The sequence below is a fragment of the Frieseomelitta varia genome, unplaced genomic scaffold (genome assembly GCF_011392965.1).
Source record: "Frieseomelitta varia isolate USP_RPSP 00005682 unplaced genomic scaffold, Fvar_1.2 scaffold_961, whole genome shotgun sequence".
Lineage (NCBI taxonomy): Eukaryota > Metazoa > Arthropoda > Insecta > Hymenoptera > Apidae > Frieseomelitta > Frieseomelitta varia.
In genome coordinates, this window is record NW_025110769.1 from 299033 (window position 1) to 316909 (window position 17877).

The following is a 17877-nucleotide window of genomic DNA, read 5'->3' on the forward strand; positions in this document are numbered from 1 at the left end:
TAATACCGATTCGGTCTCTGTTTCTGCACATCGTGATTTCCCCGTCTTTTGAATTTCTCAGAGAAATCCGCAATCTATCGACAATTAATACTTTCCAATAGGTTTCTCGTGGCCACGCGTCGTTAAATTTATTCGTAGCAAATTTGATTACGCATCGGTCCGCACCGTGGCACCGGTATTCGCGAGAAATATTCGCCGCTAAAATTGCGAAATCTCTTTATTAAGCGATAAAGTTTATTACCTGTTAGGAAGTATGAAGGCAACAGAGAATGAAGCCAATAACCGTTCTTGCCCCAGCAACGAGAAGAATGCGAGACGAAATCGCGCGTGCACGATGGTTGCTAGTTTGAGCGGAAATCGCGCGAGATCTCCGGTAGAAAGTCGCCGTGTTATTCGCAGCTGGGGCGAACGCGCGCTGAACTTTGTCGTCTGTGCCGAAGTTTCGAGAAACTGCTGTTTCCGTGTTGCGTAAACAAAGACTTGGAGAGTTAACACGGCGGAAATCTTCGGAGCGGCTTTAATAAATCGCCCAGCCAACACACGCCACATCCCTTCGCCACCTCATTTCGAGTTTCCTCGTCGATACTATACCGCGAGTCATCCGCCAGCTTCTGTCATTTATTTTCAACTGTTACGAGAGGAAATAGCTATTATAATGTGTTTTTTTCTACACACGCACGAGAAAAAGCACGCGCGGGGCATCAAGAATACTCTCATCAGGTGCGACAATTACAAAATCGTTTCATTTTGGAACGGGTTGTAGGAGAAAAAAAATAAAATAAAATTTACACCAAGTGATTTCACAGAAATTAGAAGGAAAGAAATTGCATGTTATAAAAGTTAATATCGCAGGAACAGTTAGATCGAACATGGAGAATATGCCAAAAGAAGTCGCAGCGATAAAATTAAAAAGACTTTAACCTCTTTCTACAAGCAATGGCATTTTAGCTGCAAAGTGGAAAGATAAAAGTGATATATATTTGCTGTCCATAAAGCACCAAAAAAAAAAAAAAAAAAATTGAAACGATTGAAATAGAAAAGAAAAGGTGGAAAAATAACAACTACCCAAATAATACAGTTACAAAACCTAATGTCGTCTTGATTATAACGATGGCATGGGTGGAGTCGATTTATATTATAGGATGGTTACTTATCTCCTTTTTCAATGAAGAGAAAACTATTATATATATAACTAATTAATATATTAATATATATAATTATTTATTTATATTATAATAATATATTATTAATTAATAAATAATTAATTAATATATTATTATAAATATTATAATATATATATATATATATATATATATATATATATATATATATATATATATATATATATATATATATATATATATATCTAACATAATGTCTATAAACAGAATTATTATAATTATACTAATTGTACAGAAATATTGTACAGAAACCTAACCTAAAATATGTACGGAAAAAATTCTTAACGGCGTGAAACACTGCTGTCACGTCTGTTCACGGTTGAACTACCGTGTACGATTTGGACACGCGTATCCATGAACCACCGCTGCCAGCGCAAGGGCTTAATAAACTTTACAGTTCTAGAAATTATCACCGAGGATTATACTAAAGATCATCACACAATGCGAAATTTTTCGAGCCATTACGTAGCGAAACAAAAATGGCTAAATCATTGTCGTCATTCGTTTGCCCTGCCGAGAGAAGAGTTACATTTGCCTGGCGTTTCGGTTTCAAGTTTTTAAGCAAGATTTACGAAGATTTCAGCTTATGTAATATCGTGTTTTCCAATGATGGAGATGGCTCTTTTTTCACTCAAGTTGAACGTTTCCCGTTCTGTCGTTCATGGTAAAACATGGACGGGAGAGGAAGATTCGCATAGTTTCGCGATGCCAGCCGAAAAACAAACACGCGAACGAACCCGCCAGTTTTCGATTCGATTTGCCGCGGAGCCGCGGCAATGACTGCCTTTCAGTTAAACAACGTTCAACAAGATAGAGGGACGCGATTCAGGAGTGCACAATGGCCAGCAATCAGCCGCGGATTTGTACCGGCGGCCGGCCAGTTGTTTATTTGAAAATCGACTTCGATCTCGTCGTCGCGGGGGAACCGTTTTGACGAATGAACTTTGCCCTCTCCTCGGCGCTATTCTCCCCGAGCTCTTCGTCACTTTGACACGGGACAACAAGCGGGAAAACCGACGGGATCCGACCCGACGCGACGTAATAATTGAAACCATCAGCAAAGGTCAACCCGCGTTATACTCTCGCTAATTAATCCTTCTTCAGCGATCGTTCCGAATGACAAGTCCGCAATCTCGTTCCTTATCCGCCGTTCCTCTGTACCTGATTCGACGCTCTACCCTCGGACCCTCGTCCCTCGCGTACTCAGAAAGTCGCACAATGCCATTATGCGCGAAAAAGCAGCCGCTCGTTTCCTCGAGAGTATCGGCAACACTTGTGCAAAGATTCTGTAATTACCGAGAGAGGTAAAATATTGTCGGTGAAAATGATTCAGGGGATGCACGTGTGTCGCGAGTGGCAGATTGATGAGATTGATATACAGGGTGTCGCCGAAATCGTAGCACAAGTAGCAGCCACGGTGTAATTCTACACGTAAAAATAAAGAAAGGACGAAATGTTTCCATACGAAGAGAAAATTGAAATTTAAATTGAAAATTTATCAAGTTACACTTAAATTTAGATGATTTCTAGACGCGACGAGAATAATTAACAATAGGTTATTCTACGTGCAAAAAGAGGTAGAATAAAATTTTTTTGTAAGAGCACATACATACACGTGCACCGAGGCAATTTCTACCGAAACATACTGAGAGTCTAAGTTTTCTTTAAAACGAAGCTCCAGTTTTTATTTATTTTTGTACACAGCCTTCCATTAATTATTCCTTCCTGGAATTAGCAAAATTCAGGTATACTTGACAAAATATCAAACTCGATTTTCTCAAAAAANAAAAAAAAAAAAAAAAAAAGAAAAAAAAGAAAAACGAAGCTCTTTTCATACGGAAAAACTTTATTCCTTCTTTACCTCCGACTGATTTTTACACAAGGCTGTAGAGTCACATTAGAATGCCCAGCATTCACAATTGAGAACCGCGTGAGACTCGTTGAGCAGTTGAAAGTATGATCAAAGACTTCGTTATCGTTATACGCCGTATCCACGACAATGATGGGTCGATCGCGCGTTTCCTTGCGCAGGAGGGAACGTGCACGATTATTTGTTAAAGCGCACAATCAAGGGACGCGTTTCGACGAACGGCGATAGTTCATGGAAGAGGACTCGTTACGCGTGCTGCTGCAAGACACAAGGATCACAGTTGCATTACAGATCGGGGCTCTCAGTTCCAATTAGGATCGTATTCAGCGACCGGTTGCAATCGTCGCGTCACCCGGAAGCTTGGCAGGAAGCAAAGGGAAAGGGAAAAGGCCGTAATACGTACCAGGCAACCGCCACTCAACCGTTGTCTACCGGCACGGTAAAAGCAGCAGAAACGCTTTCAGCGTGTCGAGTTCGAGATAAGCCACGTACCCCCTGTCCCTTCGAGCCTTCACCCCCTCGCGCCGCCATTTCTCTCACGCTTTCTGACCGCTTTTCTCCCCTTGGCTCCTGCGAGAGTGCCTTTCGCGCCTTTCCCTCGCGGCGAAAGACGAACAAGACGAGCCAGAAGGGATAAAAGGGACGACGCGGAGAAGAAAACGCGGAAAGCTCTCGAGGAAAAAAAAAAGAGAAAAACGTCCTAGGTGAAAGAAGCTTTTTCCTCCCCGTGTTTTTCTTCTTCTTTCTTTCTTCTTCTTCTTCTTCTTTTTTTTTTTTTTCTGTTTTTAATTATTTTCCAAGACAATCGAGACGCGCAACGAGAGCCCGCGTTTAAATGTAAACGACAACGCAATGCGAGAGTTACGGCAACGACCGAGGCTCTCGGCCCTTTAATTTTTCAAAGTACGTACATACACTGTTCGACCGCGGGACAAAAGCGCCGTGCTCCACTCCCCGGGGAGACGGCTGACGGCGTGACGCGTTACCAACGAGAGCCTGGTATTTTTAAAGAGAGTTTAGGGACGGCCGCAATGGCCACGATGGCCCCGGGGCTGGCTTCAGCGTTAATATAAAAAGAGCCGAGTGCGCCTTCTTACGACGTCGTTCGAGGAGCGACGCTCTTCACGGTGATACGCGCCGTGATACTCGTATATCGCGAATTAGATTTAAATCTCACCAGCTTAATGCTCCCTTAACTCCGTATTTGACGCTCGAGGCGCTCGCGCTGATTTGGAATCGCGTGCCGAGTCTCCTCTCCATTAACGCTCCGAAACAACGCGGACGAAACGTTCGTTTTTCCTCGCGATCCGTTTGTTATTTCCAGTTCCGTCCGGAATTGATCGGATTAAAGGAACTGAAAATTTCGATTGATCAAAGGGGACAAGGGTTACGTATGAGCTGCACGGGAAAAAATATCATGTCGCGGAAATCGATTGAATTTACCGAACATTTTGAAAAGCTCGCACGCGAAAAATGATTACTTCAAACAATTCAATGCGTACAGACGAGTATAATTGTACCGATGATGATAAAAAGTTGTCGACAATGTAAATTGATATAAGTTCGTAAAAGACTTTTATTTTAAAGCGTAAAATTTTTGTCAAAAATTCATTCCTTTTTTTTCTTTTTTAATGATTTCACATCGTATAGCGGATGAGAAAGATTGTAAAAATTCAAACGTGTGTAGAAACATTAGAAAGCTTTTTTCATAATTAAATTTTTCTCATCTCTGCCACGGTCTTGAAGACCGAAACTTTCTCTTTACGATGATCGTAACGTATTTACACACGTTTGAAGTTTGACAATTTTCGAAAAAAGAAAGTGTCCTCACTTTCTCACCCTTTACACGTAAATCATCTTCGTTTGTAAAAATCAACGTAAAATCATTTTCGATGAGAAAAAAAAAAAACGAACTCACGACTGTCATGATGAAAGCTTCCAAAATGTTCCAAATGGATCGTTAAACGTTACATCAGTTTAAATTAACGACAATCTTTGTCGTTGGTGTCATGCTCATCGCTGTACTCGATCGATCCGACGAGCCTGATTTTCGTTCCACTTGGCATTAACGTTAGCGTCGTCATAATCTGACTATAACGTTCCCTCCGACCGTCCACGACGTTTCCCATTTTTGTTTCGCCGAGGATTGTAAACTCCAAGCAAGGAAGAACAACCCTGGCTCGCGTCGCCAGTTCGTCGATCGAAACTCGATACGCATGCCACTGTCGCAGTCTCGAGTGGAATCTCTTTGAATTCCGCGCCCGCCATTTCGCCGACTGTTGGACAGGACCGTGAATCTTGCGGGGGATTCCGCCAGGAATTAGCTCGATGTGTATCGTGGCCGCAGTAACTCGGCGACAAACATCGATCGATCACGAAATCGCGCAGGTGGCGTTCGCCATTATTTCGCGGAACGTTCAATCTTCGAAACGAAGATTTCACTCTCAAGTTCCGCGTTGCAATGGCCACTGTTACGTAAATGTTGATGATGTATAATCAATGTCAACACGACTGCGCACCGGTGGCACGTCAAACACGGTGTAACGCTGTGTGAATTTCAATGAGATCAATGGGAACACCGGGTACATCCACCTTGTGGTCCGAACCTATCATCGTGCAATTTTCATTGCATATGGATGCGACGCGGAAGACAAAGGATATTAGAAGGCAGGACGTTGGAACGTAGTCGAGAAATCTCAGGTAAATTCTTTGGAGGACACGACTCGTTGATTAATCCCTCGTCGCGACAAATGCTTGCAAGAGCTAGATTAAGAAGTGAATTCGTTTAAAATCGGAAATTCCCGCGCGAGATCGTTCTCTTAGCGCAATTCTTTCACTCTGTACGCGTGACCTGCGAGGAAAGCTTTACCGAGGAAAGAATTTCCGTGTCGCTTAACCCTTTGTTTGTCCTCGACGAACTTTTTCTGTTTTTTAGTTACGAAGCATCATCACGACAAATAAAATAACACAGCATTGGAAATAATCTTTCAAATGGCATTTAACAAGAAAAATTTTGCTCATCTTTCCAACGTGTGACATCGTTTAAGCAATCGTTGCCAGAACAAGTATAATATACAAGAGTTAATGATGCGAATAGTTTCCATCTCTGGAAAAATAATATCCTCCGCCATTTTTTAAACGCTTTCGTAAAAAGCGATAAGTCTATGTAATAGTGAATTACGTGAATCATTCCAACGGGACTGTCCTCAGAAATTTTTTCTCTTGAAATAGTTATTTTAGGTACTTCTAACGTCTTTATTATAGCTTTCATTCTAGGCGTCTGTTCAGATATTATACTATTATACACATCATACAACACCAAACATATACGTTCGTTATAATTATCAGTAAATTATAAAAAGAGGAAGTCCAGTCTACCTGTTGGCTAGATTTAAGTACGATGTCCTCAGAGGAGGCAGTCGAGTGCCAAGGGTCAAAAGCATCGCGCGCAGTGTCAAATTTCGTATTAATCAATCGGCGAAAATTTCGAAATTAGATTCGAGGACTGACGCTTCAATCTTTCATCTCGCGCGAGATCGTCTGGAGATGAGAGGGAGATAAAACGAATGGAAAAATGACACGCGTCTCTAGGGTGGCCTACATCGCTGGCTTAATTACACCGATTCTCCAGAACTACGACGAAATAGCTCGACAAAATGGACGTGGAATATTGAGAAACAGAGTGAATGAAAGGTACGGCCAAGAGGCGCCGATTGGCCGGCTACTCCTCTGGCGTAGAGAGAAGTATAGTGCCCATCGAAATTATTTCTAGACAATACCTGTGCCAGAGCTGAGCCCCATTCATCGGATCAGCCCTCACGTCCTCGCCTCACCTAGAACAGAGAACGCCGTTTCTGTTAATTAGTACACCGTCCGCGCTAGTAATTAAGAGAGCGCAGACGAACGCGATAGAGAAACGCAGCAGCGTGTCGCGCGCCGCGGCACATTCAATTTCGAGGATGCTAGGACGTTATCTCTCCAGCCTCTTTATTTCCGAGACGGAATTAAAATAACCGAAACAATAACGCGATTCCGCTCACTGTTCCACGCTCGTCTCATCTTCTCCTTTTCTTCTTTCAAGGACCCTTGAGGTAACTCTCGTCTCGGCTTTACGGCCAAGACAAACGACGAAGTACCACGAACGCGCGAGAAACGAGCGCGCAAAGTTCCCTTTCAATCGGCCATTCTTTCAACAGCCAAGGATTCTCGTTGTTCCTCGGCGAAGAGAGAGAGAGAGAGAGTCCAGATGAAATTTTCTCGAGACACAACGGGAACAATGTCGGACAACGCCGGACTCGTATCGGAGAACGACGACTGCCGCTGTCTTCTAACCCTTTACTCTCGACAAACTTTCCATGCACCGTCAATTATTATTATTTAGTAATTTATTTACGAAGCATCGTCTCTTCAAATGATATAGCATTGGAAGTAATTATTTAAATGGTATTTAACACGAAATTTTTTCGATTATATCTTTCCAACGTGCAATATTAAATTTAAAGCAACGTTTAAATTTAAAGCAACCAGTGCATTGCGTGTTTACTAGAACAAGTATAATATATGCAAGAGTCAATAACAGTTGTAATCTCTGCAAGAATAATATCCTCCGTTATTTTTTGAACTTTCGTAATGTCAATTGACTCAAAAGACTGTTTACAAAAGTTTCTTCTCCAGAAATTCTTTTGTTCTTCTTACGTCGTTATTATAGTTTTCACTCTAGACGTCTGTTCAGATAGTATACTATTATATAATATAATAGTTCGTTATAATTATCAATAAATTATAAAAAGCGTAAGTTCGAGCTAAGGTGGCCAGATTTATAAGTAAGTCCTCTCACATAAGGGACAATCGAGTGCAAAGGGTTAATTTTCCACTCGTCGCATGAAGGCCGCTTTGGCTGCCAATTTTGGGCATAAGCCGAAAGCTTCGGCAACAGCCAGCGGGATACTTCACGGGATCCTAGGACGAACTAGCTTGAACTCGAAGGTTCAACCAAATTACCGCCCTATGCCAGGCCGGATAATCTAAACTACCCCAAGAACGCCATTGAGTTTCCACCTAGTTATACGCGGACTGCCTCGTCGTCCCCTCGACCAGGAATAATAATCGATAAAACACCGTAACGCGATTAAGGAAACTAGTTTAGTTTCCCGTAATTTTGTCGAGACGACTCGACAGATTTTCCCGATTTTCGATCTCGGACCGCAGTGGAAATCAGGTCGTGGCGACAAGCTCCTGCTTTTCTAGGGCGTCAAACAAAACTCGGCGCGCCGGTGAAAATAGCGGCGTTGCACCGCAACAGGAAGTTCCAACGACGAAACGGTGCTGTACGGTAATTTCCGTGCCGAACAATTTCAGGAGTGGATGGTCCGCAGCTGTTGTTGAACCCACCCACGTGAACCTCTCGTGTTTCATTCAACGGCTCTCTCCGCCACGCGTTTACGAACTCCGTGAAATCAGCCATTATGTTTCCGCGGCGTCTACCGGAATTAGCGACGACGGTTCACCCGCCAGCCGCGAGTTACCGCCGTGAAAAGAAAGTTCGAACTTCCAACGAGATTCCAATTCTCAACTTGGAATCCAGGCCGTTTGCACCTTCGTTACGAGAGACAAACTTAGCAGCTTGTGTATTTTTAGGGAATTGAAATTTTGTATGAATCTACAGGTTGTCAACGTTGAAACTATCGGCGAACGGCGTGTCGAGTTGTTCGATAAATTCAAGGCAAATTTAGGAACTCGTGTATTTTTAACGAACTGAAATTTTATGGGATTTACAGCGGCTAACGTTGAACGTTATCGGCGAACGAAGTTGTTCGAGTTGTTCGATAAATTCAGCAGCGAAAATTCAAGGCAAATTTAGGAACTTGTGTATTTAAAAAAAAAAAAAATTGGAATTTCGTGGAGACTACAGGCAGTTAACGTTGAAACTATCGGCGAACGAAGTTTCGAGTTGTTCGATAAATTCAAGGCAAATTTAGGAACTCGTGTATTTTTAACGAACTTAAATTTTATGGGATTTATAGCGGCTAACGTTGAACGTTATCGGCGAACGAAGTTGTTCGAGTTGTTCGATAAATTCAGCAGCGAAATTCGAGGCAAATTTAGAAACTCGTGTATTTAAAAAAAAAAAAAAAAACTGGAATTTCGTAGAGACTACAGGCAATTAACGTTGAAACTATCGGCGAACGAAGTTTCGAGTTATTCGATAAATTTTAGGAAACGACCCACCAAGTTTCGATAAATCTATAAAATTTCCATTGCGGTTTCAGCGTTGAGCGACGAACGAGCGATCTACATTTCAGCGAAATACAAACACCGAAGAGAGAATTCACTGTAGCAAATTCGAAAATTTCACTTGGCACGGTTAATTACGTCGAAATAACTTCGTTGCGATAACCGGCTTCCCCGTTTCCGCGAAAATTGAGATTACAGAGATACACGTACGTATATATATTGATACAAACGTGTTTAAATGTGAAGCAGAACTCGGAGGAAAGGTAGGAAGAGAAACCGAGGTTAACGATTACACGTTGCTCAAGGCATTCGTGCTTTGCTTGTGGAGGAACGCTCGAACAACTGGCGCGCCTTGAAGATCCATTATTGAGAGTGTGACGAACTTGAAGTAAAGATGCTCGTCTTAAAAACAGTGTCTCGTTGAGGCGCTCGTAATTCGAGACCGTTTGGACAAAGTATCCCCTGAGAACCGTTTCAAACATTAACGGGATGGCTACGATAAACAATGAATTCTCTGAATTCTCTCGTAGATTATTGTTTGTCAGAGAATTCACCGTCGACGTAACTTTTTAAAATAGAATGATATTAAGAATAATGAGAAAGGAGAACAGTGCCTGTCCCTACTTAATATTAATATTAATACTATTCGTTTTGTAAAAAGGCGATTGAAGATTGTATTCGAATAGTAATTTATCGTGCGTCAAGATCGTAGAGTTGGAAGAAGTACTTTACCTACTGTTACAGTGAAGAGCATAACCAATGATAGTGAAAAATTATAGATAATTTAAACTGACATAGCTTGGTAAAAAATAGATTACACAATGATTAACTGAATTTAAATCTCATTTTAAAGCCTGAAGTTTTTACTTTGACAGTCATTGTTGAATTAGAAATTCAAAACGAGTGTAAAAAGTTTTTTCATCATCATGAAGATTGAATCTCTCCTTTACAACGACTTCTTGAAACTCGGTGCATGAATGTTTTTTTTTTTCTATTTTATTGAACATTGAATAATACCAATAGACTGCGAATTTTTATGCATTTAAATAAGATAATTTTAAAGTGGAATGTTGCAGAGAATGCAAGTAGAATGCGTGATGTAGAAAAGTGTACAAAGTGTCCGAAGTTTTTTATAACATTTAGTACACGAAACAATTTTTTATCAAAGTTTTATTTCTATCTTCAAAGATATAATTTTGCATTAAAAAAATTCAGGAAATCCTAACATTTCGTCATCTAACAGTTCCAAGTTTAATAAAAAAAATTGTACAGCAAGTTTCAAGAGAACGTTTCATGGCGGAATCAATCACGAGAAAATTTTTTAAAAATGTTTCCACACTCGTTCGAATTTTGACAGTTTTCGAAAAAAAAAGGTGTCGCCACTTTTCCATCAACTACGTGATGTAAAGTCAGCTTCACGAAAAAAAGGCTCATGACTCACAAAGTAGGGGCTTCACGCTCTAAAATGAGACCAAGTGGATCGTTATGCGACCTTTTTTTTTCACGAAGTGGCAACAGTTGAAATCATCGACAATTTTTCATTGTCATCGGTACACTTGTGCTCTTCGCTGTGCGTGATAAATGTTTTTATTGAAAGAAATGTCATACACCCGTTTGGCCGTGTCTATAAAACAGGCGCGCAAAAGGTACGTCGATACCGAAGCTTTCGTAATTAACTCCTTTGCAAATTCTGCATTCACAGCCTTTAATTACGCCAGAGAAATAATGATAACGCGTAAACACACACAAAACTGAACTCACACACACACACGTGTGTGTGAAAAGATTCTTATCGCGCGATCTGACTCACGTGTGTCCCACAGAGACGAACGAGGCTGTTTCGTTAGCAGGGATGGCGATACGTTGCGACACCATTCCATTAGAGGACTTTTTCCATAAGTTACCTCTAAGGTCGGGCTGGTTCCGCGGAGAAAATTGGCCGGACTGTGTCCGAGAGAGAGAAGTTTCACGCCTCGGCAAACATTTGTGCTGGCCAATAAAACCCACTGCTGTAGCCAGTGTTATTGGAAGAGTGTAAGCTTTGTTAGCGGGCGTACACAGGGAACACGAGGCTCGCACCAATATCTTCGAGTAGATGCTCGAATGAATTTCACATCGTGCAAGAACGTAAAATCTATATAGTCGATATTCCAAACAATTCGGGATAATAAACTATTTGATATCATTTTCACCGACGGTTCGTATCGGGCTGTGCTTGTTTGTCGATCCCCCGAGAAAAAGTATTCATCAAAAACAAATAAAAATCGACTTTATCGTCGCCCTGAGACATAGAATTCTTTTATCGGGCGTCTCAGTTTTAGAGTTTCACCAGTTTGTTCTATCTTGTAGAAGCAAAAAAGAAACACGGCTCTGCGAAAAGAACGCTTTGGGAAAGAGTTGTTGAAAAATCAAAAGCTAATCCTAGGTTTACGTAAACAAAATGGCAGCAGCACACTCTTCGTTCGAGAACACTTCGTGGCATTATCTATGAAAATGTACCATGCATCGACATCGGCTTCGAAACTCATCACCGCAGCATGATCCATGCACCAGTGTTGGTATTATTACATTATTTCTCTATATTTTTTTACGCAATTTTTTACGAATCGTTTGTTTGAAAAATATTTTTATCCTAATATCATTATTAGAAAATATTTTAAATCTTTTTATTTTTTTTATTAGGAAATATTTTTATTATAATATGATTATATTATTTTATTTTAATATGATTATTCTAGTTACAGAGCAAACTGATGAATTTTGTGACGTATCATCCAGAGTGGATGTCAAATTGAGAAAAGAAATCACTCGTGCAAACGATTTTTCTCGCATTTCTCCGCAAGTTTCTTAACGATAAGAAAAAAAAACACGATCAAATTATGAATGTTTAAGGAAAAGCGTACTTCAATTCTCATTGGAGTAAGTCGTCAGATCGCGAGAAATGTAATCATTGCGCAAGATCGTCTCGTAAGTAGTAGAATTGCTTTAGGGACAGGGACAAAACGGAGATAGATGTGTGCGTTAGACGTTGACTGAACCGAGTCTTACGTACCGAGACCTCGATCGTCCTGTCGTATACCCAGGCGACCTCCTCGATGAAACAACGTCCAAGTGAACTGTTTGCGAAGTATCCGGAGAGAAACGCGATACAGCCGAGTAGAACGTCTAGAGCGCCCTAATCCCCTGGCTCTCCAGCGTAAAAGGTGACAATCGTAAAAAGAGGACAGTTCGATGTCTCGCTGCTAGTGGCGCCACACGTAGTTTCCACTCTAGGAAACAGTCAACTTTTTGCACGCTCTCGCAAAGAAATCACTCCGAGAATCACGAGAGAACACGGGAGATCGAACGAATTTGTTGCTCCCTTACAAACATTAACAAAGATGTTTCGAAAAAGTATATTTGACACGTGTTTTTTTTTTTATGAGCAATTTTTCTGATGTCGAAGGGATGAAAACTACCCTCAAAGTTACGGGTGTTGCGGGTTTTATGTTTTGTCAAATATCTCGAAAATTTCTGAAGATACAGTTTTTGTGCAAGATCTAAGAGCACGATCGCAGTCGTGCTAATAAGACGGCGACAGGTTGAAGAATGGCGACAAAGAGAGAAAAAGTGATCGATTCGTAACATTGCAGCTTGATGTTCAGATGAAACGGGCGCATAAATATTTTCGAATTCGCGAGGGAGATCGTCATTGAAGAATTGTCCCATAATCGGTGCCGCGTAACGTAAATTTCGTCTTTCGACGCTGCCGATTCATTTGCCCGATCGATTCGAGCACTGCCGATAATTGCGCAATTGCACGTAGCCGTTTAATTAACTTTCGGAAATGCGACGATACTATGCAAATACGCAGTATTTAGTTCGCGTAGCGTATTGCCTAGCGGATTAAATGCAGGGGACACGAAGGAGCAACTCGTGTGATTTAACGTCAAATACATTATTATCTGACACGTTAGAGAAGCGATGTGCGAACGTTTGTTTTATTAGAATACCAACGTTAAATTTCCTCGGCATAAATTGTCTGATTAACAACGAAAAATCATCTAATTAACTTCGTGAAGAAAGAACGTTTTAACGATTCATTTGATCTCATTTTCAAGTACGAAATCTTTACTTTGGCGATTGAGAATTCGATTTTTTTTTCTTGGAGGTGATTTTACAGTGAGGATATTTTTCTCTCGAAAATTGAAAAAAGTCAAACGCGTGTGAAAACGTTGAACAATTTTCTTCATGACTGAATCGAGTATGACCTTGAAAATTTAAATTTTCTCTTTGCAGCAGTCCCTTAAACAGAAGCTGTACAATTTTTTTGTGTCACAATTTTATTACATTTGAGCCTTAAAGTTAGATGACGAAATTTCTTGAACTTTTGTTGTCTAACATTTAACGTTCAATAAAATGGTAGAAAAAAAGATCATAGGACAAGAGGTGGTTGTAAAGGGAAAATTTCAATTTTCAAAATGATGATGAATCTAGTTGCAAGAAAAACTTTTCAACGTTTTCATGCACGTTCGAATGTTGACAATTTTCACGAGAAGAAAGAACATCTTCACTATCTCACTCGCTACATGACGTAACAAACCATCAAAGTGGACGGATAAACGATCCCTTTTTTACAAAGTTACGTCAACTCGAATCATCGACAATTTTCCATTGAACGCGCAGTTATGCTCCCCACTGTGCAAGAACAAATGTAATTAAAACGTCTATCAATATCGTTCTCTGTCTCTAACGCGCGAATTATTCGATCTCAGCGTCAATCAAGCATCAACACTTTGCAACACGAGGAATGTTTCGAATTCCTCCGTCAAAATTTCTGTCGAGGATCTCGTCGCTCGTATAATAAAGTTGACATGAGTCAAGAGTCGTTTTTTTTTTTTTTTTTAATTTCCGATAAAATCGAAAGAAGTCGCCTCGACCTCGGATATTAATCGGTGAGAAAAGCCACGCTGCGCCATCTTTCATCTCTCAACTGTCAGAAATGATCCGCCTTCCCCTTAAGGCGGATATTAAATGAGCGATTACAACAGTCATAAACAAGGAGAAACGCGACGGGTGGTCCCGGTACGAGGATTATTGCTACCGTGTCAACTCGCCACTGTGTTCACACGGACATTGATATTAAATTTCATTTTCATAAAGACGCCGGGCAAAAAAAGTTGCAGCTAGATAGCGGCTTGGATGAAGACGTACACTTGGCTGCCCAATAAAAGATGAAACCGCCCGGGAAAGTTTGCCAACGGAGATCTGGCTCCGTCCTGTTCGTCCCAACTTTATTTAATTAATGGCCAAGATTAGCGCTGCCGAGCGATAATCGAGCCGGGAGAATAAACTTGGCGAGGGCATGCACGGACAGCCGTTCCTCAACGCGGAAATGGATAAAGAAAATTGAAACTTTCCTCCCCGGAGGAAAAACTGCCTACGAAAATATTTTACTCCGCGTTTCCCACGGAGTATTTTCGAACGTGGAGCAACTTCCTGTTGATTATTCTCTCTTATCCAGCCAGGAATTAGCCAGGATATTTCGATAGCCTAGTCAGAAGATCAGAATAGACCGGAAGTCCGATATTTTTACTCCGTTTCCGAGCGTGGCGGAATTCATTTTATAACTGCGAGGTCAAATAAAAATATTTTCACACGCAGCGCAGAATATCACTAGAATCGCCGTCCGTCTGATCGATAGCTCGCGGAGTAAGTTCTCATCGAGGACGATTCCCTTCGCCCGGACTCGATCACAGGCGTGATTAAAATCGCACGGTTCGCGCCGATTGAACCTCGACTCTCGATCTTTTCATTATTATCCGCGCCGAAGGCTGAGTGAGTGAGTGAGGGAGGGAGGGAGAGGGGGGAAACTCGGAACGCGTTCTCATTTGCGAACATTCCGCGAATAGTTTTCGCGAACGGTGCTGAATTTTCTGTTCGCGTAACCGATGGGACAAGCCAATATACACATAGTTGCTCGAATTTCCAGCAAACAGTGAAGGCTCGTTGTTCCACGGATGAGTGTGCCGCTTCTTCGTGTCTTTGGTTCGTTTATTCAACGCTCGTGGGACCCCCTGGCGCCGTCCAAACACGTCCATAAATACACGCGCACGCACCACGTGCATGCACTTATCCGATTCCTCAGGTACACCAGCAGAGTAGAGATGCAGAACTTTTCAGAATTTTCTACGTGCGTCTATTCTCGAGACGGGGAAGCTTTCTGTCAGCGTGTGAGAAGACGGAAGACATGCTCACATAGGCGGGCGTGTTATAGTCTTGCAGCCTTGATGGGGAAAGACTTCCTGAGAGTCTTGGCGCTCTCGCCAGTGTGTCACTGGGGCTACGTGCCTAACAAACCGGTGACGCGTGCAGCCGGAAGTGGTGCTTTGTGCAACAGTCGGAATAAACCGCGATCCGAACTCGCGACTGCTATACCCGACGAGACATCAAAGCGTGAAACGTTCGAAAATGAATTCCAAATCCGGCGAGAAATATTATTCCGCCGTTTATAATTCCTCTACTGATCTCAGGCGATTACGGATGAAGGAGAAGATTCGAAAACACGCGCGTGAATTTATCACTTTGATGATACGGGGATGGAGATTGATCACCGTAGAAACCTTGAAATTCGAGGAACCGTTTGTGTGTTTTTCATTCTTTGGCGACAGTTCCATTCTTTCTTTCTTTCCTCTTTTTTCTTTCTTTTTTTTTTTTTTTTTNTTTTTTTCTCTCCCCCGATGATCGGTGGATCGTATTTCCGGAATGGTTGCACGGTCGCTTGGACAGCGGAAGACCGTGACTCGCGTGTTGAAATCATCGATCGCCGAGCGTGGAACGTATTCGATTCCGCTGGTCTGTCCGCGGCAGAACGCGTGATCGATTGAAAGAGTAATTGCGGTTGTCTGGTTGGACTGATTCCAGAGCAACAAGTTTCGTTGCGTGTTATGGAATTGCTTTCAATGGCGAGATCTCTTCTACAAGAAAAAGAAAAAAAAAGAGGAAAAGTGAGAAAGGAGATGCGAAACTCCTACGGATCAGCAGGTTATTAATTAGCGGTGCATTTCGACCGAAATGACGACTGTTGTCGTTGCTCTCTGGTAAATTTCGCAAACGCTCGTCGCCTGTGGGGGTTAAATATTTCAAGCGCCAGATACGAGCTTCCCAGATCCGCTTGTCCGCGGAATTATACGCGTTGATGCGGTCCGAACATTGACCGACCAGCAACGGTGTATCGGTAAATTCGGTGACGAAGTTCGAGATGAAGCAACGCGGAATGAACAATCGCCAGGAGAGTCATAGTCTTTAAAGTCGGTCATCAGCGTGTACCACCGCGCGAACACGCTTTAACGTCACAAATCCTGATTCTCATTTACAGAATCGATATCGCGGCTAATGTGTCCGGACAGCCATTTATCTCTGATTATTAGATAAGTACGATACGCGTCGCATACGCTTTCCGCCTGGCGGCCGTGCGCAACGCGAAACGCTGTAATTGCAACGAACATTTGCGTTATTTTGCGTTCCTAGTTACGTCTTTCAGAAAAACAAAAAGAAACATCCCATTTCGAGCCTGCAAACCCTTTGACAACAGTATCTGATAGTATCTACGTATTCTTTTGAGAGGATAAAGTTCGTTGGTTTTCCTTTTCGATGCTGTACTTGATCATGCAGGGTGTCCCGCGATTCTACGTGTAAAAATGTGTCGGGAAGAAAGAGTAAAATTTTGTCACTGAAGCCTTCGTTTTCGAGAGAATCGAGTTTGGAAATTTATCGATATTTATATACTCGAATTTAACTAATTCTATACTGGTCACAGGTACGAATGATCAACACGAGGATAAACTACGATTACGTTTCGTTAAAAATTACGAAAATTGAGTACACGTGGTTTTGATAAATTTTTCAAACTCGATTTTGTTCGAGAACGAAGGCTTTGAGAAAAAAATTTTATTCTTCTTTTTCGACACATTTTTAATCTGAAATCACTTCCCAGTCGGTTGACTAGCTCATGGTACGAAGATCGCAAGAGGGAAATATGCAAAATATACATTTTTTCTCATTCCACGATGGGAACTTTAAAGTTCAATAACACTAATTGGACACTAATTGAAACCAATTCACGAGGGGCCGGAGTAATAGAGACAGATATTGTTCTCAACTTGAAAGAAGCAATTAATAAAAAGCGTCGGGAACTGGTTAACTGAGAAAGCGAAGTGTTTCACCAAGGACAATACCACTCGTTTCTTTGACCACTCGACAATCGATGAAGTTCGAGCTGGACGGGCGAGCCCAGGCATTATCGGACTTCCATTTATTTCGATTCTTGGGAAACTTCCTTAATCAGGGGAATTTCGCAAATCTGAAAGCTTGCGAAACCCGCTTAAAGGATTTCATCGCCAGGGGGAGGGAGAAAAGAAATTCCTCGAAGGCGGAATAGTAAAACCGTGTAACTGCGTAACTACGGAGAATATATTACTCGATGAAGTCTTGCCTTTGTACACGGAGCACGGAATTAAATTCCTTCAAACGAAACGAAACGACTTTTCGATAATACATCTCCAGCCCCGGGTTTGAATATATAATTTTCCCTTGCTCGATGCGATGCAATTA

At 41.7% G+C, this 17877-nt stretch overlaps 1 protein-coding gene across 7 annotated transcripts in view; it reads right to left on the minus strand.

The window, feature by feature from the left end:
* LOC122538123 (transient receptor potential-gamma protein) overlaps positions 1-17877 on the minus strand; it is a 115802-nt gene that overhangs the window by 85824 nt on the left and 12101 nt on the right. For 5 of the 7 annotated variants that reach the window (XM_043671915.1, XM_043671918.1, XM_043671916.1 and 2 more), the window contains one exon: positions 6831-6884. The exons of the other annotated variants lie outside the window; for them this stretch is intronic. The gene's annotated coding sequence lies outside the window, so the exon portion shown is untranslated. The remainder of the gene's footprint in view (positions 1-6830; positions 6885-17877) is intronic. 7 annotated transcript variants of the gene reach the window in all.